Source organism: Lontra canadensis, unplaced genomic scaffold, assembly GCF_010015895.1.
Source record: "Lontra canadensis isolate GAN:19392208 unplaced genomic scaffold, GSC_riverotter_1.0 scaffold189, whole genome shotgun sequence".
Taxonomy (NCBI): Eukaryota; Metazoa; Chordata; class Mammalia; order Carnivora; family Mustelidae; genus Lontra; species Lontra canadensis.
The window spans coordinates 1,168,541-1,192,611 of record NW_022631183.1 but is presented as its reverse complement, the minus strand read 5'-3'; the positions used below and the strand labels follow the sequence as shown (position 1 = coordinate 1,192,611).

At 50.2% G+C, this 24,071-nt stretch overlaps 1 long non-coding RNA gene across 1 annotated transcript; it reads right to left on the bottom strand.

The window, feature by feature from the left end:
• Positions 1 to 387: 387 nt before the first annotated feature.
• Positions 388 to 22,486, bottom strand: LOC116861052. Its single transcript, XR_004381399.1, has 2 exons — positions 22,378 to 22,486; positions 388 to 565 (listed from the first exon to the last, which is right to left on the bottom strand). It is a non-coding gene; the product is annotated as an uncharacterized LOC116861052 (long non-coding RNA).
• Between the last annotated feature and the right edge of the window lie 1,585 nt (positions 22,487 to 24,071).

Genomic DNA, 24,071 nt, shown 5'->3' with positions numbered 1-24,071 from the left:
GACTGAGGTCTGGTGATTTGGGAGAACATGGATGATGCTGAGTGAAATAAAAAAACAGTCTGAAATAGACAACAACTGGTGGCCAGACGGCAAGTGGGTAGGAGGATGGCTGAAAGAAAGGCATGAAGCAGTACAAACTTCCAGTTGTAAGTTAGTGGCAGAGATGAGAAGTACAGCACGGGGAATACAGTCCATAATGATGTAATAATGCTGTATGGTGACAGACAGTGACCATACTTATTATGGTGGTGAGCAATGCCTCGTGTACAGAATTGCTGAGTCAATGCGTTAAAAGGATAGTGAGATACCACTTCACACCTATCGTAGGTGCTAAAATGTAAACATCTGTAGATGCAATCTTTTTCAAACAAAGAAAAAAATGGAATGGTCCAGCATTAATTGTTTATTGCAGTAACAGAAGGCAGCGGGCCCGGAGGGAGCACTTGGGGCCCGGCCGCTCAGTCCAAGGTGTCCAGGAGGCAGCAGCAGCAGAGGGTGGCCCAGCATGCGGCCAGGGCTGCCTGACACCCGGTGTCCATCTTCCTTTCCCGTTCCATCACGTACACTGAGGGGCGGGGTGGGGCGGGGGAGAGAGAGACCTGATCAGAGGGGACTCTGCGAGCAGCAGCATCCTATGTAGGTGGCATGCAGCACCGGCCATGGAGACCCTGGAGGGTGGGCTCCATGAGAGGGGGAGCCACGCCTGGCCACTTTAAGGCTCCATCTCCACTCCCATGTCCAGCACACATCAGGAACTCATGAAACGTTTCTTAGATGTGCGAATGCAGAAGACATCTGCTCAGCAGCTGTCAGACCATGGTTTCCTGCCACCTCCCCTTCCCCAAGCTACAGCGAAACCTACCCCAGCACCTCATCTGGTGCTTGTCCAAAGTGATCTGGCTCTAGTGAGCCCTGCCGTGCAGCCTGGTGGCACAGGCGCTGGCTCAAAGTTTTCCACATTCTCTCATTGAATCCTCACAACAGCTGCACGTTGCCCTCATCATTCGTAACTGAAACACTATCACAAGTGTGAACTGGCAGAACCCCTTTGAAAGGGGGGGGTGTGCATACAATTTTTGACCCACAAAATCCACAGCTAGGATTTTTCCTACAGAAGCAATGGTCTCAGCGTTCAGATATGTGTGTCTGCTCTGGTATCAAAGTGACCCCGGACCACCACCTCCGTGTCCAGTGGAGAGATGAGCTAAACCAATGCATACTGGAAGACAGAAAGGAAACAGCCATTAAAAAGAACTAGATGGTTCTTCCATGTTGCCAACAAATTAACCAAGGTACATGCGCACGCTCTGTTTGATCTGTACAAAGAAGAGAATACACACACATGCACAAATAAGTTTCGGAAAGAATACAAGAAACATAAAGATCAAGGTATGGCAAGGGGTGGAGGATTTTACTTTGCATTTTACATTTTCCTCAATCCAGGCTTGTCTGATTCCAAAGCCACACACTTCTGGACTGTCACTGCCGGCTCCTGTCACCCCTGGCAGGAGGGCGGGCCCATCCAGTTTCAGCACACCTCGTACCCCTTCTAGCCTCTGCCACAACTGCTAGCTCCTGGGTCTTTGGGGGCAGCTGTCACTGACCGACCTGGGCTCCCTGGTGGACTGGCCTTAGCCCTGGACTGCTGTCCCTGTGTCACTATTACTTGGACACGGCCACCCCACCCAACCCCCAGCCCAGCTCCACCTGATCTGGGCTCCCAGTTATTCCTGCTCCTCTCATAGCCTGACCTGGCCCCTATGACCCCAAGTCCCACCTATGAGATATGGCTTCAAGGCAATTCTGATTCCTCTCAGGCCTTGCTGACTCTCAGGTCTGGGCAAACCTAGTGAGCTGCAGATTCCAATCACAGCTCCCCACTCTCTCTCAGTGGCTTGGACACTGGAGAATACTCCCAAAGGGGTATAATTCTAAGGCTGAGCCCCACGCCTGGTCCCCCCCGCCTGTACACAGACGGAGGACTCCAGTCTTCCGAGGGCCATCTTCAGGTCTCCTGACCACTCCCGTGGCTCTGCTCTTTGCTTAACCTTGAAGGCGACCATCATGCTCTTTCTCCTCTGGCTTCCTCAGCAGAACCCCTCTATTCACCATGCCCCCGCCTGCCCATCACCTCAGCAGTGTTGTCAGGAATGTCAGTGCCTACTCAGTGGACCCTGAAATAGTGCCCACCGCACCCCTTGGCCCTCTTGACACCGGCAACAAGGTCACTAGGCCCATCCTCTCCATCTTGCAAACATCCCCTCCACACTTCTGCTCTCGCTCTCCTTTCGGGCCCTCCAACACCAGCCTGGATTGCAGCAACATGGGCTGGATGCCACCTCAGCCAAGGCACCTGCCCAACACTCCTGGACTCCGCCCTCACCATCTCTGTCTTCGTCTCCGGACTGAGGTCTGTACAGCCCTGTGCTTACACAAGCAAAAAACCCACTGTGGTCCCATGTTACAGAGGAGGCAACTGCTCAAGAGAAGTCTACAACGGTCTGTCCAAGATCAGCTAGAAGGTAGCACTCACATGTGTTTCCTGACTTCTCACGTAGCACACGCCCACTGCTCTGCACTTAAATGCCCACCACGTCACTCCTTTGCTCAAAACACCCAGGTCTGAGACGCCTGGGGGGGCTCAATCAGTTAAGCGTTTGAATCTTAATTTCTGTTCAGGTCATGATCTCAGGGTTGCGAGATCAAGCTCTGCACTGGGTTCCATGTTGGGCATGGAGCCTGCTTTAGAGTCTCTCTCTCTTCCTCTACCTCTGCCCCTCCCCTGCCTTGAAAACAAAACAAAGCGGACAGGTTCCTCCTCCTGACACACTTTCCCCAAGGCCCCGGGACTGCTCAGTCAGCCTGCATAGATCCCAGGGGTCTGCATCCACCCATGTGCGGCAGCCCTGCTACCCACCCTGGCTGAAGGCCTCCAGTACCTTCAGCGCTTCTGCAAGACCCAGATCAGACCTGTCTGCCCCCACGGGGAAGGCTGCTCATTAGACTCGCCCTGCGTTGACGTCAGCCTCCTACATCACAGTCCCTTTCCGGAGACCTTGGGGTGCTGTGTGGGAGGCGGGCCCATCCTTCCTCTTTGTGAGGCAGAGAACCCCATTCCAGGTACATGCTAGTGTTAGTGACTGATAATCCAAAGAAAAGTGTTCATTCTCTGGGCTGAGTTTCCTCTGGGTTTCAGACACCAGGCATATAGCTGGGTAAGGACAGGTTTGCTATGAGGAGGCGGGCACCCACTGAGGGCTGTGTTTGTAGGGCCAAGGGGCAGCTGCCCGGAACCCAACACCCGCCCCCTTACCCCCACCTCCGCTGAGGACAAGTGTACCTCTGCCCCACTGTGCAGGAGGTCCAGGGGGCACTAGCTGTGTGCTCAGCTCCGCCTCAGCTCCCCAGCCTCCTCCTCACAGCTGGCCCCAGCTGTTCTAGCATCTCTTCCCAGGAAACAGGTTCAGCAGGAAGACAGAGAGTGAGTGTGTGAGAGCCTCTGCGGGTGTGTGTGGGTGGTGGGTAGTAGGGTTATAACCAGATTCTGGAGATGGGAAGTTCAGAGAGAAGCCCAGAAGGAACCCTCCCTACCTGACACTGTTACTCCAATCCAGGTCACAATTCCCAAAGACACCCTGTTCCAGTTTAGTGGGAGGCACCACAATTAGGATTTAAGAACAGAGATTTTTAATAAAACATTATCAAATTGGATTTAAATATAGGCTCATCTACGTACTGGCCATATAACCTTGGGCAGGTGACAGCCTCTCTAGTCTCAGTTTCCACTTCTGTAATACAGGAGGAACACTGGTAGTCTGCACCCCACAGGTTGCTGGGAAAATCTGGAGCTCAGGCACATAAAATGCTTATTAGCACAGCGCCTAGTGAACTATGAGGCTTTCAATCAATGTTCTGTGATGTTATCACTATTATTCAAATGACCATGGCCCGGCAGGCAGACCCCTCCCCAGACTGAGCGGGCCTCTGGCAGATAGCTCCACGTAGGAAGAGAGGAGGGGGCTCTCACTGACTCTGGGCAGAAGCCTTAGAAATAAGAGGCTGGGAGGCAGAATCACAGGCTCACCTGGGAGCAAAGGGTCCTAAGATAAGCTGGCTCTTTGCCATCAGGTCCAAGAGAGGGGCATGGCCCAAATCCACTCCAAGGGCAGGGGGTGAATGAACAGAACCATGCCCCATTTCTAGCAGGCCCCTGCTGGAGGGGGATCTGCCAGCAGCTCAAGGCCCTGCCCTCACCCCAGCCCACACACATACACAGTCCCCATCACTCCTCCTCTGGCCTCAACCAACCACATGGCAGCAGAGCCCAGAGTCAAGGTCACATCTTTGGGATCACATCTTTGGGAAGGAGGGCTCTGAGAAACTCAGGAGGGCCCAGGACAGAGCAGCTTCCGGGGGCAGGGAGCTGGTAGGCTGAGTTTGGGACGGAAGGATGGCATGGCTAGCATGGGGACAAATGGGAAAGCAGTATGGGGTCTATAATCCAAGGGCCAGAGATACCTGTATCCTGACTGTCAGGCCCAGGCCTAGTGACAGCCCATCCCCCCGAATGAAAGGCCCAGGCACCCAGGGCTCTGTGGCCACCCTTTGCAGCAGGAAACCCCACTGTGTGTTTTTAGGCACCTGCCAGCTGTCAGCCCTCCCGGACAGACAGCCCGCCTCTGGGATCTGTGTGTGCACTCCATGAACCACCTCTTTCTTCTCTCCCTGCCCCAGGAATGGCTCGCCTGCCCCAGGAATGGCTCGCCTGCCCCAGGGCAGAAGAGTGTCCCCTCTCCTTCTCATGTCAGCTCCAGGAATAGCTGCCTGATTCATCAGCCGGGCCCCTCCCAGCGTTTAGGCCAAAGACCAAGCTTGAGGTTGGGTTACTGTGTGAATGGCTCTTCCTCCATACCCCACCCCTCTCTCTCCGACGCTGAGAAGCATCTGATCTGCTTTCTGGCAAACCTGGCCCTTCATCCTCCAGCATCTAAAACAAACCCAAAAAAGGCGACCATCAGGGGACTAAATAGCCACCATCCTTGGAAATACTGTTGCCTTTTCTCAACTCAGCTAACCTAGACTCATGTATGCTCCCTCCTTGCTTCTTGATTGGGGCCTCAGGGTGGCTTGCCCCGATGACTCAGCCCTCCCCTTGCCTCTTGGAACCTCAGTGTCCTCACCTGCAAAAAACCAGGATTCATAGTGGTACCTGTAATGAGGCCCCAAAGAGATGAAAATGCATTAGCAATAAGTTTTGCCTTGATCCTCTCCCCTCCTGGGAGTATGTACCAGAACAGCAGGAGAAGCTAACAGTCAGCCCTGAGAAGAGCAGGAGACAAAAGGAGCAGACCATGCATCACCAAGATGCGTGGTCCCCACTACCTGGGGTTCTGAGGGGCGTTCCTGACCCAGCCCAGCAAGGATATCTCTCACTATCATTACAGTCATCCGGAAACAGCCTCAGAAATATCAAGCAGTGCTTAAGAAGACGGCAGAAACAGACCCCAGACGAGTGTTTGGATGAAAAGGGAAGGCTCCCCAAAAGTCCGTGTTGATGAGTGCCCAGCACAGCTTGGGGAAAGAACAGGAGACTTTCCCACAGTATGTCAGCCATCTTTCCATTTTCCCATGTGTCAGTGAAACAGAACAAGAACACAGGAATCTCCAAGAAATGGCTGCTTTATCGTCAGGGTTTCTGAATGCCCTACCTAGACTGAGTCTTCTTCAAGTGCAAGTTCCTCAAGTGCCGGGAACGGGCTTTCCCAACGCAGTGTCCCCCGCAGGGCCTGCCGCACAGGAAGGCCACGCAGTGTGAGGGATGGGAACGAGGAGCATGCAGTTTCCCTTAACACGCAGCACCGAGAACCTTCCAGCCAAGGACAGGAGGCTCACGCAGGCAGAGACAGGGTTCTGGCCTCATTTTACAAGAGCTGGCTGCACAGCCCACACTCTCATCGGGTCATGGGCTCAGAGCCCACCTGGGCACTGGTTAATTCATAGTGTCCTTGACCATGCAGAAGAGCTATAAGTTGGCTCATCTGTGGATCTGGGGAATTTCTAATAAGAAATTAATTAAGAGAATAACCATATAGGCATCCAGAAAAGAATTTCACACCCAGCCATCTCTACTCCCTAACTGAACAGGTCTGGCAAATGCAGAGGCACACTGGCCTAAGGAAGTCTCCTCTAGAAGGAGAGAGACCCATGACAGGACAGCTGAATCCCGCAAAGCCCCATCACCCTCCAGGTGTGTGCACCTCACCCGCTGCCAAGGCCCCCAGGACAAGGTCTAAACTGGTGTAGGGGAAGACCAGTCCTTGTGGCAACGTCAAATGCTAAGGTATTTCAGAAGAATATTGCACTTTTGGAGGAAAAAACTTACATATAATTCTAATAATGTTAAATGCTGTACAAGAACTGGATGAAATTAGACACCTGGGTGGCTCAGTCCATTAAGCATCTATCTTCGGCTCAGGTCATGATCCCAGGGTCCTAGGATCGAGTCCCACGCCAGGCTCCTTGCTTATCAGAGAGTCTGCTTCTCCCTCTGCCTGTTGCTCCTCTGCTTGTGCTCTCTGTCTCTGACAAATAAATAAAATATTAAAAAAAGAAGAAGAAGAAGAACAACAACAACTGGATGAAATGGAAACAAATGATGAGAACCAGCAAAAGTGGGGGAGAATACTATGCCTCACAAAGCTGCCATGGGGGAAGACAGGAGGTCTCAACAGCCTCAGCTGTCATCAGTGGGTTCAGGGTTTTAGGTCCCAAGATGGAGCCAGATCTAGGGACAAGGTCAAAAGACCAGCACAACTTGGGTCAGCGGCGGGGGGACGACTCAGAAAGAGTTGGCACGCCAGGAGCAAGCCAGCTAAAATAAGGTGCACTGCCTAGCCCCGGTGCCCACCAGCAAGTGACAAGGTGCCTCCACAATCACAAAGTAGTGGCCGACTAAGTGTAGATGATGAGGTAATATGCAAGGCTGGAATCGTAATACACTGCAAAAGCCTATCAAATATCAAATGAAGCATGATGTTACAAGTGACCAGTGGTGCTTAAGTTGGAGTCTAAAATTAGATGGTGAGTAAAGCTCACTTTTGGTCTGCAAGCCTCACCCTCAGGGCAGTTTATCAGAAACTGACCTTCAAAGACATCTGGCTCCTTGCGCTTTATAAGAACTGAAAGCCTGAACACGAACAGGTATCTGTGCATCCATGCTTTTAGCAGCATATTCACAACAGCCAGAGAGTAGAAGCACCCCAGTGTCCCTCGCTGGAGGAATGGATCAACAACAGATGGGGGGCTCAGTCGGCTAAGCATCTGACTCTTGGTTTGAGCTCAGGCCACGATCTCATGGGTTGTGGGAGGGAGCCCTGTGTCCCTGCGGCAGGCTCCCCGCTCAGCAGGGAGTCTGCTTGAAAGATTCTCTCCCTCTGCCCCTCGTCCCTTCCCGAAGGAGGGGATGGTAGGGAAGGTGGTTCATGCCTGATCTGTTATTTCATCCCCTGCTGAGCAGAAGGAAAAATGCTTGGAACCAGGGAATCGCAGAAACAAAGCAAGGGGAGAGAGAGAGAGAGAGATCAGAGACCACAAACTCCCAATGCCCCTGGCTCTTGAATATAAAACAATGTCATCATGATTTTGGGAGCTAAACAGAAATCAGAAAAATTATTATTTTCCTGGTTTTCAGGCACTGGGTTACAGAAAAAAATGGAGAGGTAGGATACTCTGAGGGGAGCTGGCTCTTTAGAACTTGCCCAAAAGGGCAGAGATCGTCAAGGAGGTGGCTGTTGGGTCCCACCAGTTAAAGCCAAGGCACAGACAGGCACAGGCTGTGCTGTTATCTACCAGGCCACTCTGACTCACACGGAGAGGCGGCCTCAGGAGTCTCATTCAAATAGGACCAGCTGCATTTTGTAACAAGGTAAACACTGCCATATCGTTTTTACTGAACCCAAAGTATGTTTTTATCTTAGGTATACAGACCATAACTGGCTTCTACATGTACGAGATTTCTATGTTACTCATTAACAGTCCTAGCCGATCTATTTATACAAAGCACCCTCGGCTGTTTCCTCCTTCCACAGTGAGGCTTAATTGTGCAAAAGTAAAAGAGCTGCGTTTTCACCTGACTGCACCTCAGGTTAGAGCCCTGGTGAGGACAAGGTGAGGTCTGAGGTCAGGGATGGAACAGATGACCATGCTCAATGAATGTGCGGAGGTAATTCAAGGCAGACCTCACTGGTAAGGACAGTCCATTCTTCCTAGTTCCCTGCCCACCAGCTCAGAGCAACCATGGCCATGCTTATAGATCTGGAAAGAAATGTGACTTAGTCATCTGCGATCATCCCCTCTGCTCTGTAACCCTGCCACATGCCATCACTGAACCTCACTGAGGGTAAGGGGTCCTCACCCACTGATATGTGATAGTTAGTGAATGTGAGGCCAGAGACGTCCCCAGTGGAGAAAGGGAGATGGAGGGGTGGCCTGGTCTGTAGGGCTGTGACTACGACTCTGTCAGCCTGGAGATAGGGCTGGAGTCTAGGAAACCAGCTTCCTTCTGTGGTCAACGGGTGAGTTCTAGCTAGCTTGCTACTGAAGCCCAGTCAAACAAAGTCTCTAACATGACCAACCACCTTTCCACTGCCAGAAAATTTCCATTTCCATTTCCAGAAAAGGCAGCTAATCCTTGCAATGAGAACCCTGAAGTGGGAAACTAAGTGCGCTTATTAGCCTTGGAAATGGAGTGGCCACGTGGGGAGCCACCAACATGTGGGGAATGACAGAAGACTTCTGCTCCCCATCTCGTGTGTTTATTCACCGCACCACCAAGTGTGGGGAACGGGAGCATCTCAGCTCCCTCGGAAAGTCCAGCACTCTCAACCCTCTTGCGGCTCCACCACCATCATCGACAGGAGCCCCTTCCCCAGATCAAAGCAGAAGCAGCACCAAGAGACTGCTCCTGGGCCTAGTAGCTGGCCGAGGGACCCGGGAGAGAGGAGGAGAGGGGGCTCTAGACTTGGATATCCTGGGGTCCACACTGGGTGCCGCCGAGAGGGTGTGGCCTCCTCTCCCAGGCTCAGGCTCCTCACCTACAAAATAGGGATCCTAACAGCACCCATGCCCTCACCAGGCTCTTCAGGGACTTAATGAGTTAATCCACACAGGCCGCAGCCTGGTATACAGCAAGTACTCAGTATATGTGAGCTGCTGTTAGTCCTCCCAAGACAAGAGATCAGAAGGTCAGAAGGCAGAACTCCCTAACTGTTGAGCCCCGGAAGCAACACAGGCCTAATATAAAGCTGGTAGGGAGGTTCCGAGGGCAGTTTTCACTTGGTACGAGAGTCTGTCTGAAGAATAAACAAGGGACTCAGAAATGGGCTAGGAGAGGCATCTACCTCTCCTTAGCACACCCCACGCGAGCTGCAGGTAGAGAGTTAGCTGGCTGTTCTCTGAAGCAACAGCAGAGCATTACTAAGAAAAAATATGAAGGCCTTATCAGTTTTAAGCTCTTAAGGAAGGGAGTCACTCCTCCTCCTGTCAGCTCAAACCCTTCACGAGCCCTTGCTTAGCCTCAACTTTCCTGCAGTGGCTGATAAAAGTCCTTGGTATGGGAACCGGGCACTTTACCCCAAAGGGGATCAGGCTGACCAGGAGGAGACCTGGGGAGTCAAGGGAGTAGAGGGAGCTCAGGGTCCAGAGGCTGGCTAACCCAGGGAGAGTGGACCCCACAGAAGACAGCTTCTCCAGACAGGCCTCTTGGGAATCTTTCCTTTAGCTCTATAGGCACAGGGCATCTTGCCCACAGCCCTTATCAGTCCGTGGTTACCCGTGGCTGCCCGGGGAAACTGGACGAGTTTTGTGGGGGGTGAGGCTTCATAAAACTACCCGTGATATACACCCCACCCAAAGGCAAAAATCCATTTTCCCCATTAAGAACTCAAATACAATCTCATACTGTCTCTAAAATCCATCAGGCTATAAGAATCGCAGGCTACCAAAGGGAGTCATTTCAAGGGTAAATGGAAAAGCTCAGAGGGAACCAAAACACTGCAAAAAAAAGTCTAATGGCAATTCTTCCCTAAGGAAAGTGAAATCTTTCCCAGGCCACTCCCAATTTATGGCCTTTAATCAGGTGTGTCCCTGGGAAAAGGGTCAGATGCTTGGGACCCCAAGGAGAAAGCTCTCTGTGCCACACATACATATCTAGGGACATCCCTAGAAGGACAGTGGGTGCTCCAGCGCAGGCAGGCAGGGCGGGGGTCTGGTGGGCAGAGGGCTCTGTTCCCTTCTTCAGCTCCAGAAAGCCTTTACATTCCAAGGGCATCTCTAGAAAGGGTGCTGCCTTTCCAATCAGGATCTCAGCCTGGACATATAAGTCACCTTTGAGCAAATGATGAAAAAGCCACTGAGTCCAGCAGTGGGAAGACTCGGGGAGCAGTACCAGCCTCTCAAAACCAGAAGAGCTGCAGCCTGACAGCAAGCAGCAGCGAGCTTCCTGCCGCAAGCTGGGAAGGCTTTCCGTAGGAGTCAACAGAAAAGTCACTGCTTCCTGGAGGAGGGGAACCAGGTAAGTCTGGCACAGAAGACCTGGGCAGGCCACACATACTGCCAGGGTCCACTCACTGGTCTGCCTCTGCGGGTCACTTGGCCCCCAGCAAACTGCTGGCTCAGCTCACAGGGCAGGAGCAGGGCCCTCCACTCCTGTGCTCCACAAGGCCCAGCTCCTCCGAACACAGGCGCACCACGTCACGTGGTGAAGCCTGCTGCATCGGGCACCATCCATCTAAGGAAGAGGCAACTCCCTTAACCTCTCTGGGGCTCCATTTCCCCACCTCAACACTGCAGACAATAAAATAACCCACCGCTTGGGACTGTTAGGAAGATTATACGATGACCTCCTTGAGAACAGTGCTGTAAACAGGCAAAAGGCTGTAGCTACTATTGTTGCTGCTATTCTATGAATTAAGTAAAAGGCAAAAAGGAAAAGCAACCTATATTCTAGAGTTTTACACTGTACTGAGGTCTCTCAAAACAATAAAACTTTGTGTGGGGGTAGGGGTAGAATCAGACACTCCTGCATGAAGTCCGCAGTGAGGGACTGATATCTAAAATGGAGCCCTCAGAGGCCTTGGTGGCTCAGGCAGTTGAGTGTCTGACTCTTGATTTTGGTTCCTGGTCATGATATCAGGGTCCTTGGATTGAGCCCCACAATGGGCTCCCTGATCAGCGGGGAGCCTGCTTCTTCCTCTGCCTACCGCTCCCCCTGCTTGTGCTCTCTGACAAATAAATACATAAAATCTTAAACACACACACACACACACAAAACAGCTACCCAACAATACTTTTATGCAGCGTTAAGGTAGCTGCTAATGTATTCCCTGAACAGAGACTAACACACTAGCTGAATTTCAGCAAGGCCTGCCTCATAAAAAAAACTGAACACAAGGCAAAAGATTCATACCAAACAGTTAACTACTATCTCTGGGGAGCAAAATTGCAGGTATCATCTACTTTCTATAAGGAAGAGCTATCTCTGTAATTTAAGAAGTTATTTTAAAACCAAGGCCACGTTTCTCTGTGAGAAAACCGGGGTGTGGCTGAGAAGCAGCAGCCTGGGGTGTGGCGAGGTGCCCTAAGTCATGGTGTGGGAAGAGCCATTCTCCTGGCCCCCAGTCGTACTGGATGGGGTCACCGGCCCGGTGTAGCAGCTGCTGGGATAAGCCCTCAACCGCAGATGTGGACACCGAGCCTCATCTTCACGGTGAGCATGTTTAAATCACCCTCTGTCATGTCCTGCCTTTTAGGACAACCCTGGGGAACCACACTATAAGCAGAATATAGATTCATCCCCACTGTGGCTAACCACTGGGAAGCAGGCACCAGGTATCCGCAGGCCCTGTGCCACCTCAGCGGCGGGGGCGGGGGCAGGCGGTGGTATGGTCAGAGCTGTGGAGCTGGCCCCTTCAGTGCAGCAAATGCCTGATTCCTACCTGGAAGGGTATGTTCTAGGGAAAGTCCCTTGTCACTCTAGGTGACCCCACTCTCACTGGAGGTCCCAACACCACGGTCTTGGCTCCAGTCCTAGACATTGACCTACACAGTCCCACCTGAACCTTCTAATTTCCCTACATGCCTTTTACCCTAAGCAGTTTTCCCTCTTATGCCCACCAAACCAATTTCCTTATTGTTTACGTTAATATAACTTTAAAAAGCTTCTGCGAGAGGTGATGTGAATGTACAGGTCATGTTTCAAGACCAGGTAAAAGGAGTCTTGGGGCAGAAAACCCAGGCCACACCGGGGTGGAAGGGGGTAAGAAAAACGAAGCCAGCTAGTCTGGGAGCTAGTGAGACTCCCAACACCTTCTGCTCCCCTGGGCCAGCCAGGTCTGGCCAAGCCACCCACTCCCAGTCAGCAGGCACTGAGCACAACCCACCAGCAGGCTCAGTCAACTGAATCTGTAAAGAGCAGCTGCCTTTTTATACTCCATTACCCCTGAGTGCTGGGCAGGCCAAGGCTGCTGAAAAGGCAAAACACAGTGTTTTGCATAAAGTATTGGACCAAACCAGAATGTATGTCGATATCCAAGAAAATGGAAAAATTCGAGGCCAACTTTGGGAGCCTATGGTCCCCCAGCCTGTGAGCAGAATGTTTTCACACGGGGCACCTGGGTGCCTCAGTTGTTAAGTGTCTGCCTTCAGCTCAGGTCATGATCCCAGGATCCTGGGATCAAGCCCCAAATCGGGCTCCCTGCTAGGCAGGAAGCCTGCTTCTCCCTCTCCCACTCCCCCTGCTTGTGTTCCCTCTCTCGCAGTGTCTGTCAAATAAATAAATAAAATCATAAAAAAAAAGTTTTCACACGATGCCCAGGTCCATGACACCTACAGCAGTTGCTAGAGGGACTTCATCAAAGCAGCGGGCACTGCTGAGTAGATCTGTCAAGTTAAAGACTAAAGTCACAAGTGTGTGGAATGAGAATTAAAGCTGGTACCAAGACCCCAGTATATTCACTCAAGGCTAATCAGACAGACCTGGGTTCAGTTTCTGGCTCAGTGAGTTACTTTCTGACCTTAGGCACATTACTTCCTTTCTCCGAATCTTAGTCTCATCTGAGAAACCACCCAGACTGCTGTATGGATTAATTAGATAGTGTAGACGAAGCATCTGAAGAACAAGATCTAATTAGAAATGGTAACATTTACTTAGTACCTGACATGAGGGAAAAAGGAAGATGAAGGTAGAAAGAAGTTTTTTTACTCATTCGTGGGAGGCCAGATGACACAGGGAAGCATGTCCAGCCCCGGGCCAGATGCCTGGGAGCCCAGGGGCAAGACATCATAACTTCTCTAAGTCCCTGGTTCCACATCTGTAAAATCTAGGAAAGTACCACTTAGCCTGAAGGACGACCGCAAGGACTGAAGCCTTGTCCAGAAAGCTCAGCCCCGCGTCAGGCAGCTCACGCGGTGTCCAGTAAATGGGAGGCACTTGAGGGGCTTCTGCGTTGGATCTGTTGCCCATTCCTAGCTGGGTGACCACAAATAAAACTTAGCCTTTTCTGTGCTTCAGAGGCTTTATCTATATGATGGGGATAATAAAAGACCTACCTTAGAGGGCTGTTCCTAAAGGAGTGAATGACTAAATGAGTTAATATATTAAAGTGCCTGACACACAGTGACCACTTAAGTATTAGCTCTATTATTTAGCTAGTTTTTATTATTTAGTAATAACAGTTAATATTAAATATTTTATTTTGCTTTTTAAGATTCTATTTATTTATTTATTTAAGAGAGAGAGAGAGAGAGAGAGAGAGAGAGACAGCTGACAGACAGACAGCTGGAGAGGGAACACACAAGCAGGAGGAGTAGGACAGGGAAGAAGCAGGTTTCCTGCTGAGCTGGGAGCCAGATGCAGGGCTCCATCCCAGGACCCTGGGATCACGACCTGAGCCGAAGGCAGACGCTTAATGACTGAATCATCCAGGCATCCCAATTCAATATTTTAAAACTTGGACCACTGAACTCAAAACTCTTCTTGTTCTTTCTCTTTTAAAAAATTTTATTCTTAAGTAATCTCTACACCCAAAGTGGGCCTCGAACCCACAACCCTGCTCCCTGTCTGAGCCAGCCAGGTGGCCTTCTGCTGGTTCTCATATCGGGATGGCTATCAAATACCCAGGTTCTCCAGCCCCAGACTGAAAAGAGGCTCAGAAACAAAGGCTGTCCAGTCACAGGTCGAGAGCGAGTTCTACGTAGTTCCAAGTTTCCAGAACCTTCTTCTTGGGCAGGCCACCAGAAAAAGTCATGTATTTTTCAGCTGCTGATGAAGCGGATTAGGAAGTCCTTTTCCGCCACTGCACTCAAAAGCAACAGGCAACTTAATTTTTCATTATGCAGACTCCATCTCAGTGGCTCTCAAAGGCAGGTGATTTGTGCCCTGAGGAAATCTGGTAATGTCCAGAACCATTCTGGTTGCCATACTGAGCAGATACTACCGGCATTTAGTGGATAAAGCTGAGGGTGACTGCTAAGCATCCCACAAGGCATGAGACCGCCCCACCACCCCTCACAATAAAATTAATTATCCGGGGTGGGGTGGGGTGGTGTTGGCTGGCTCGGTGGGTGGAGCATATGACACTTGATCTCAAGGTTCTGAGATTACTTAAAAAACAAAATCTTGAAAGGGCACCTGGGTGGCTCAGTCAGTTAAGCATCCAACTCTTGATTTGGCAAGGGTCACAATCTCAGGGTTGTGAGATCAAGCCTTGCATCAGGCTCTACACTGTGTGTGGAGCCTCCTTAAGATTCTCTCTCCGCCTCTGTGCCTCCCCACCCTCTTTCTATCTCTTTCCCACTCTCTAAAAAATAAAAAAATAAAATCTTTTTAAAAAAATTACCCAAGGAAACCGTGCCCTACAGGCAAGCTGCTTCTTGACAAAATAAGGGAGAGAGGACACAATACAACACCATGACTCTACGCTATGATGGCAGCCGGGTACAAATGACACGTGCACATTAGCAAGAATTGCCTAGCAAATAAAAACACAGAAGTGATTTCAGATGATGGTGTATGTGGACTATATGCAGTATTTAAAAAAAAAAATTCTGCGTGAGTTGTTACTATGTTTAGGGGCCAGAGAAAAAGTGAGGGCCAGCACTAGGTGGAGGCAAGAATGACTCAAAGCTCCATCTCTCAGGTCTGACCATTTGCACCACTGACGGCCAGCCAGGAGTGACAGAGCTCCAAGCCCCTGTGACACAGGGAATACTCTGCTCTGAACCCAGGCAGATGAAGACAGTGAGGGAGGGAAAAGTAGTGCAAATGGTCTTTTCTGCAAATCCAAGCCCAGAGTGGAACAGCTTAAAAAAAGCTTATTCCAGAATCTCACCTGTCCTCTCTCCTGCCTCTCTCTAAACTCTTCTTCATCTCTAATTAGCAGCTACAGTGCTGGGTCTGGGGACCATACTGCCTTCACCTCCTACCCCTTCCTTATTCATCTTTCTCCTCCTCCCTCTCTAGAGCCCTCCATCTTCTAGCCACTGGATCTGTCCCCTCCTCAGAGCAAAGAGTATATAGGACTAAACCCACTTGTTGTGTCAGAAACCACAAGCTTCTCAATTCTGACAGGATTGGCTAAAGTCTTCAAGATGCTGGCCCAGTCCCATGTTGAAACCGAGGGGCATTGCACAGAATTCCACGTAAACGCCATCTGGGTATCAGAAGATTCAAATGAATGACCAGGGATATGGGCTAAGAGATGCAAGAGGAAGGACAAAGGTTAAAAAGACTGAACAAAGAGAAACTGAGGCTAAGACAATAAAGGAGTATTCTGCAGACCCCTGAAGATGCAGGAGACCAGGGTGAAGCAGGAGGCCAAGAAGGAAGAAGAACCAAAGAGGCATCAAGTATGCCAAGGGTGGACCTCAGCCAGGTTCGAAGGCAGCAAGGGAGCAGAGGCCACGGCCACCGGCCACATGTCCTGGAGGGGGCCCAGTGAAGCGGAGAGAGGCTCTCAAGTCAGAGCCGGGATTAGAGCGCCTGCTCCAGCACTTATTAGCTTGGACCTGGGCAAACTCTCTCCCTTAACAGGACCCACCTCACAGAGCTGCCATGCCAACGAAATGGTGGAGGAGATGCCATGTTTAGCATCAGACCTGGCGCTCCGCAGAAACTCAGCCAGCAGTACCTCCTAGGGCCTCTCCCAGGATTCGATGTACAGGAGGAAAGAGAACCTGAGGTGAAGCCTGAAGCAGAATGACTCATGAGACACCTGTGCAAGGAAACCATATCACGGGGGAAGGGGACGCTCGACCATTCGACAAACAGTAGGAACTGAGTAGTAAACCTAACATACACAGGCTCCTGCCATCAAGGAGCTTCTATCCCGGCAGGAGGAGAAAGGCAGCCAGGGAACACAAAAGAGTATGACGTGGGAAGGGAGATGAGAAGGGCAGGGACAGAGAGGACCCAGCTGGGGTGCCACATTTAGGCAGAGGGAGAGGGGAAGCGGCTGGAAGGCTAACTAGGTGACTGCTAAGTATGGACCAAACGAGGCCACAAGGTGTGTAGATTTCTGAGAAAAAGCAAAGGCCCTGGAGGACAGCCCGAGAGAGGGGTCAGAGCGTGCAGAACGGCGCGGGCTCTGAGTGGGCCTTGCTAGCCCCTGGAAGGACTCTGGCTTTTACTGTCAGTGACCTGGGAAGCTCTCATGGGGTCTGGGCAGAAAACAGACAGCAGGGGCAGGAGCAAGAGGAGGGAGACCAGGTCTGTGGCCTTGACTGCAGAGGACTTAGGAGCTGTCCCAGTTGCCTCAGGCCTGTGGGCAGATGGGGCAGGACACTCAGCAACTGGCTTCCCCACCTGGCCCCTGAGGACTTCCTATCTTCACGGGCCCTATCCACAAGCAAAATTCAGAAATTTATTGGGCTGAAGGAGAGTATCAACTTCCTCATGTGCCATTAACTGTATAAGGACAATTACTTTATTCTTCATCACAGCCCCATAATCCCTATTTTACAGAGAAATGGAAGCCCAGGGAAGCAGAGAAACTCCACCCAGATTCCTAAGCAGTGTGGCTTTCTGTGGCACCATGCAGCGTCCTTGCTGGGACACTGTCATCTGATACCTGGCAAGAAAGGTTCTGAGCTGGACTTTATCTCTGCTGGAAAGGCTTCCCAGGGCAATGAAAGGGCCCGATAGGAGTTTCTGATGAAAAAAAAAGCATAAAAAGCTCAAACAAGCCACACTGTAATTCCACACCCCAAGCCAATCAGCCAGAGATGCCAGACCATTAAATTCCTTCCTCTTCCGTCCTCATGACGACTGATGACAGTAGTGGCAGACACCAAGAAGAGCATCCAGAAAGAGAAATAATGTCATTCTATCACCACCCTGCCCCCAGCTGCTGACCTTGGACTAAAGGAGAGGCGACGCTTAGTGTCTGGTTGGTTGGCCAATGACCCAGTAGGGCACTCCAGGAACAGGCACTCCCCCTCTGCATCTTCAAGTTACAAAGAACCATAATAAGGTCATTTTTCGTTCCTGATTGACAGGCCTAGAAACCCGGTTCAAAGGCCAATTGGGCTTTTGAACTCCATGGGGACAGCCCAAGGACTCTGCTGAAATAGAATATATTCATTTTTTTAAAAAAGATTCTATTTACCTGAGAAAGAGAGAGTGAAAGAGAGCATGAGTGGAGGGGAGGGGCAGTGGGAGAAGCAGACTCTATGCAGAGCAGGGAGCCTAATGCAGGATTCGATCCCAGGACCTTGGGATCATGACCTGAGCCCGAGGCAAAAGTCTAACTGATTAAGCCACCTAGGTCTCCAAATCTATTTCATTTTAAATCAATACCTTGCCAGATATGACAGTCCTAATCCAGAAGAACATGTACAAAGCCCTGACATCTGGACTTCCAAGGTGAATAGCACGGGAAGGGGCTCGAAGGTCAAGGGACCTGGACAACTCACACAAATTCACAACCACCTTTCAAAACGGTGCTATTTCCACACATCCACCACATATTTCCTGAGCACATATGATGTATCAGCACGGCTCTGGGGGAGGCAGAGATGCAGGAGACAAAGACAGCCACTGTGAGGTTTCCAAGGGGAGGCAGGCATGCAAAGATCAGGGTGGTTAGGTAACCTGCCCAGTCCTGGTGTTAATAAGGGATTTGAATCCAGATTAATCATATTCCACTTTGCATCTGCTACTAGGAAGCAGATATCCTGCTCTGAGCTACCAAGTGTTGTGTTTGTTTTGTGGCGGATGGGGGGGGGTGGTGGCAGCGGGGAGATGGGAATGGGCTGTGAAGAAGGTACTGCCCTGAGGCGGTGTTTGAGAGGGGCTGTGGAACCTGCTGGACCACAGCACTAGGACAAAATAAAGACAAATATTTAGCTTGGAATCGGGACTTACATCCAAGGTCAAACTCACTGACCCAGGGCCAGTCACTAAACCTCTCTGAGCTTCAGTTTGAGTTTCTCTAAAAAGAGGGGGTGAGCCTTGCAAGGGATGGCAAATGCCTTCATCTCATCCAGCAACTCAAGCCTATTCACAGAGCCTGCCCAGGGCACTAGGGGTAAGGAGCATTCTGAGGCCACATCTGGGCTAAGCAGAAAGGGCCAGCAAGGGAGGTCTGCCAGGAGCCTGGAAGGGCGATTAATCTGGGTGATCCTCTGAGGACTTCCGCTGCTGCTGCTGTGAGGTAGCTGAGGGGCTGTCATTTTATTTTGGTGACTGAATATTTAAAACTCTCTTTCACTACTTTCTAACCAACTCACAGAACCTTTCTTCAATAAGCATATTTCCTAATATAAGACTGGAGATACTGCTGTGTTTAATGTTTCCCTTTAAACCATTCTGTAACTGTGGCATAGTCAGGAGAACCTAGAAGCAGCTGTGGCAGTTGAGACTGCCTCACCGGACAGGAGTCCACCCATCACCACGGGGACGGAAGATGCCCCCCCCCCCCAACACACCATGCTGCAGTGTGGCTCTGCCTCTACCAAACCAAGCAGGGAAGTCTCCTTCCCCTTGAATCCTGGCTACACAGCCCCATGGCTTCGTGGACCAATTGGGTGTGAAGTGCTATTCTGAGCCTTCCGGGGCTTCCTTTTCATACAGCATCCCTAGTCTTACTTCATTAGGATCTATCTTCTCACATATCTAAGCAATTAGAGGTATATTCCCCCCTTTTCTTCTAGCAGGGTTGTGCTCCTTGCATTGTCTCTGTCTCCTTAGAGTCCCTTTTTTGTCTGTTTTGGTCACCATCCATCATTTTGGAGCCTTCACTCGGGTCTCTGATGACCCTCTGCTGTTGGTTAATACCTAGGGCTGAGACTTCAGCCTATCACTCACAGCCTGAAGAGTCTTGACTAACCACCAGTGGTCAGAGTCTACACTAGGACAGCATCAGGGAGGCTGGCTGAATTCAGACACAGACGAGACAGAACACAAAAATGAGCTGAGTTCAGGGGGTGGGGTATGCTTGGAAAGCAGCCTGTCCAGGGGTGTGGCTGGAGCATGGGGCACTGGTAACACCTACCAGCGGTGGGACACACAGGGCAAGCTTCACAGGAGTGACATTCCGTGTCACCCCGAGGTGTGCAGGTTGGGCCAACTGGGAATGAGGGGTGTGGAGGGAAGGAAGTGGCATGGCAGTGAAGAGGCCCTACATGCGTCTAGATGCTGACGATGACACCCTGGGCTTGAAGTGGATGTGGTGACTGAGGAGACAGTTGGGGCTCTCGGAAGGGGGTGGACAGAGCTGGTCCATGGGGAGGGCTGGGGACGGCATGAACTGTCAGCGGCAGACTGCCATGTGGTGAAGCATCTGCCGAGATGGCGGCTGACGACTGCTCTGGCTCCGCGTCCCCACACTTCTCCTCAGAACACGGAGCTTACTTTGCACAAACGGTCGTCACAGCCGCCACTTCCTAGTCCTAACAGCCAAGCGCAGTGTCCGTCAACTAATGAATGGATAAAGAAAACGTGGTGTATCCTTAAAATGGAATATTATCTGGCGACACAAAGAAATGGAGGACTGACAGATGTTTACAACACAGATGAACCTTGAACACATTATACTAAGTGGAAGAAGCTCGTCTTAAAAGGCCCACATAAGGGCTGTGGCATCTAGTGGCGAGCACTGCGTGTTGTAGGATTCCATGTATAAGAAATGTCCAGAACAAGCAGATCTACAGAGATAAAACAGTTTAATGGAGGGGGAGGGTTAAGGAAATGGGAGCTACCGCTAAAGGATATGGGTATCTTTTGGGGTGATGAAATGTTGTGGAATTACAGTGATGATGCTCGTACAACTCTGACTATACTAAGAACTACTGGATCGTACACATGACACAGGTTAAGTATATGGTATGTGAATCATCTCTTTAAAAAGTTGTTACTAAAAAAGGTGGGGGGTGTCAATGACGTCTAGTTCCCCTCCCATTGAATCCAGCTGCCCTTATGACTTGCTTTGAACGAGAATATGGGTAAGCCATGCTGGGCCAGTTCTGGGTCTACCCAGGAAATGGCTGGCAAACTTTCACTCTCACCCTCTTGGAAATGAACTGCCATGTAGATACACCAGGCTAGATCACAAACAACAGGTAGAGAGAGGCCGCATGGTGGTAAACCAGGACCCCACTCATGTGAACGAGAACATCTTGGGTCATGCCAGCCCCAGCCAAGCTGAATTAAACCAAGCCGAATTAAGTGACCGCAGGAGAGATCCCATAAAACCAACTCAGAGAGTCAGGAGAATAAATCATTATTGTTTTAAGCCACGGAGTTTTGGGGTGCTATGCTATAGGATGGATAACTGACATACCACCTCTCCAAGCCCCGGATTCCACCTCTGTGACATAGGATTAAAGCTACAGGGCTCTTGGGAAGGTCACATGAGGCTAACAGCAGGCACCAGCCTCAAGAAATACTAGTTGCTATAGTTATTATTAGTAACTATCATCCTAGGAGCCCCTTGACATACTGCAAGTATACTCCCGGGGAGGCCCCATTGTCATAAGCACCTGGTACCTCCAATCCCAGGGTTTCCAAAAAACTGGTTTCCCAAGAAAAACAAAGCAATTTTTTCCTACAATTTCTGTAGTACAAAAAAATTAACTTGGAACCATAAACAGCCCAGGGTTCTGCTTAGATCAGCCATCCACCCAGGTACCTATCCATTCAACACACCTTTATTAAGTCCTTACTGATTACCAGACACTGATGAACAGCAGCTCAGAAGACTTTCCCCCCCCGAAACAGCAACAGTTACCAGATAGGGGGCTGCTAACAGAATGGACTACACACTTGCACTTCAGCTAGAGATGGACCTGAAGTCATAGATAAAATCTAAACTCACCCGGAGAAAAAGGTGATAGGTACATATTCCGACCCAAACCCTCAGGATTCCCATCGGGAATCTGCCCTTTTAGCAGGGTGATCTGGAGCACATCATTAGTCCCCTCTGTGACTTCATGACTTCCCATAAAATGGGAATAACCTCACAGGAATGTTGCAAGGATTAAATGTTAATGTAAACAAAGCTCTCAGGAGTCCACTCGGCACACAACAAGCACTCGGGAAGAATTAGCATTTTTAAAAACTTGAAGGCACAGTAACACAGCAATTGTTCTGCAAACCAAAAGGTCATAGAACAGTCCTAAAAGTCACCCAGACACCCAGCACAGTGCTTCTCAAGACATTTCCTTTCTACTGATACTTTTTGCAAAATACCAATCACCTGCCCTAATGTCGCAGCCATGTCCAGTTGCTCTCAAAGTTCTTCACTGGTTGCTCACACTCTCTACTTCTCAGAGCCGTCCCCAGACTGGCACTTGTCTGCACAGGCAACTTTGAGTAGCACTGTTCTAGGACACAGGGACAACTCACAGGCCTGCTGAAAACTCAGCTCACAGGTTCAAGAGAATTACAAAAACACGGAAGTAAAGAAAATCAGCCCAACAGCTGGGGCAAGAGGATGACTTGCGGGTCAACAGAGAGAGAAAATAACCTCGACCGGCCAAATCTAAAAAAACCAAAACCGGCTGCCAGAGCAAGGACCCACCTGGTACCTTCCCCACCAGTACTCCAGAAGGTCCCTTCGTGAAACACGTCGACCAGGAAGTCATCAGCCCCAGAGCGATAAGAGACATAGAGAAAGTAGGCAGAACTGACTCAGGCCTCCCAAGAAAGAAGTCCTTCTCAAGAATTAGAAACCACCCTAAGCAGTCACCAAGCTTTGAGAACATCAACCATGGCACACAAAGGCCTGAGTGCCTTCTCTACAAAGAAAACATGCAAAAATTTCCTTTGGTGACATAGGACTGTGCCCCACACACACCCACATATACACACCCCATTCCCAGTACCTGTGGTTTTAGGAGGCTCCTGAGGTCCGCCTTGCCAGCCATACTGTGGGTATCCTTGATAGGGGTACCCCTGAGGAGGTGGGTAGGGTCCCCCCATAGGTCCTGGGTGGCAGGCCCCTGGTCCCATTGGTTGTGGTGGATAAGGTGGGTATGGGGCCGTCGGACCAGGGCCCGGATACGGTGGAGGGTTCCCTGGGTTCATCAGGGACCTGCAGAGTGTACCTAGGAGACAAATAACAAAAAATTATTTTCATCTAATCCATGGAAATCATTAGTAAAAAAATTTCAACTCAAGAGACCATTTATAAAACACCTTAAAGGTTATAAACCTCTCGTAAACCTTCAGTTCTGCCCATTGTTTCTTTCTCACCATTTCCACAACTGACAGACAAGTATCTTCTGTATCTATTTACCTGCCTTCTGCTTGCCTTCCTCACTAGACTGCAGGCCTTGAGAGCAGGGACCAATCACCTGTGGGTCATCGCCACGATACTGGAGCTTAGCATACTGCCCAGTACAAGAACAGCATCTCTTTGTAATTCTCTGAAATGTCCAGAAATGTGACTGCATAGCTCTAGGAAGAAGACACCAAGTGTAACAGCACTAATTAGGAGTCAGACCAGTGGGGGCTAACCCAGCATGAGAAATTCTCCAAAAAAACAGCGCTGGGCCACGCTGGGATCTTCTAACAAACAACACTACTGCCGTGACCAACGAAGACCCACGGCTCTAAGCAGCTGAGCTGTGTGCTTAGTTCTCACTGGACAGAGGGCACTCAGATCATCCAAGGTCCCAGGACTCTAGAGAGCTCACCAGGAACCCTCATATTTGTGTTTAATGATGCCTGTTCTTGGTGGTTTGCTTCTGTGAGGGAGGCCATTGCTTCCCAGCCCCCAAAGACTTGTTAACCATTCTTGACTGGCCTTGAAGGCACGGAGCCAGCACCTCCTCTCCATCATCTCTGCAACCCCCACAGTGCCTGACATGGCAATGACTTGACTAAGAGCATTACTGGGGAATGCAAAGTCCATACTTTGGATGAACGTGGCATCAGTACTCTTGCTACGTTGTACTGTTACCCATCTGGAGTGCTATTATTTAACTCTCTATCTATTCGAGGATTTTCTATCCCCAACCAAACCCTAAGTTAATAGAAGCAAAACTCTCATAGTCAAATTCACTATTAATTTTTCTTTATAACAGTAATCAATAAATTTGTAAGTGACTATGTCTGTATATGAAGACAAAAATAACCATAAAATAAGGTTCCCTAGAAAAACCAGATTAAAGTATAGTGGACTTTGCAGTTTGCCCACACAACAACCATATCCCCTTCAAAATAGCGGTCAGGTATCCATCCATTCTTCCTTCCGTAACAGCTCCGGGATGAGCCCAGGGTAACCTAAGCCAACCCAGGCCACTCTTTCCCCCTTTGCATCAAGACTGGTAGAAGGTATCCAGGACTAAATCAATCACAAAATGGCATTCCTTGGCCAATAGGACTGGTTCTGACGTAGTCCGGTAATTAAAAGCTAACACACTCCTGACCTTCCCTTCCCCTTAACTCGAGTACACACACAGTCCAGTGAGGACGCAGCCTGGAGCACTGCTGACAGCCCGTGTGCAGCCCTGAGGAAGCCAGCCCGAAGACGAAGAGGTGCTCCAGAAAAACAGAGCCGAAAAGGAAAGTATTC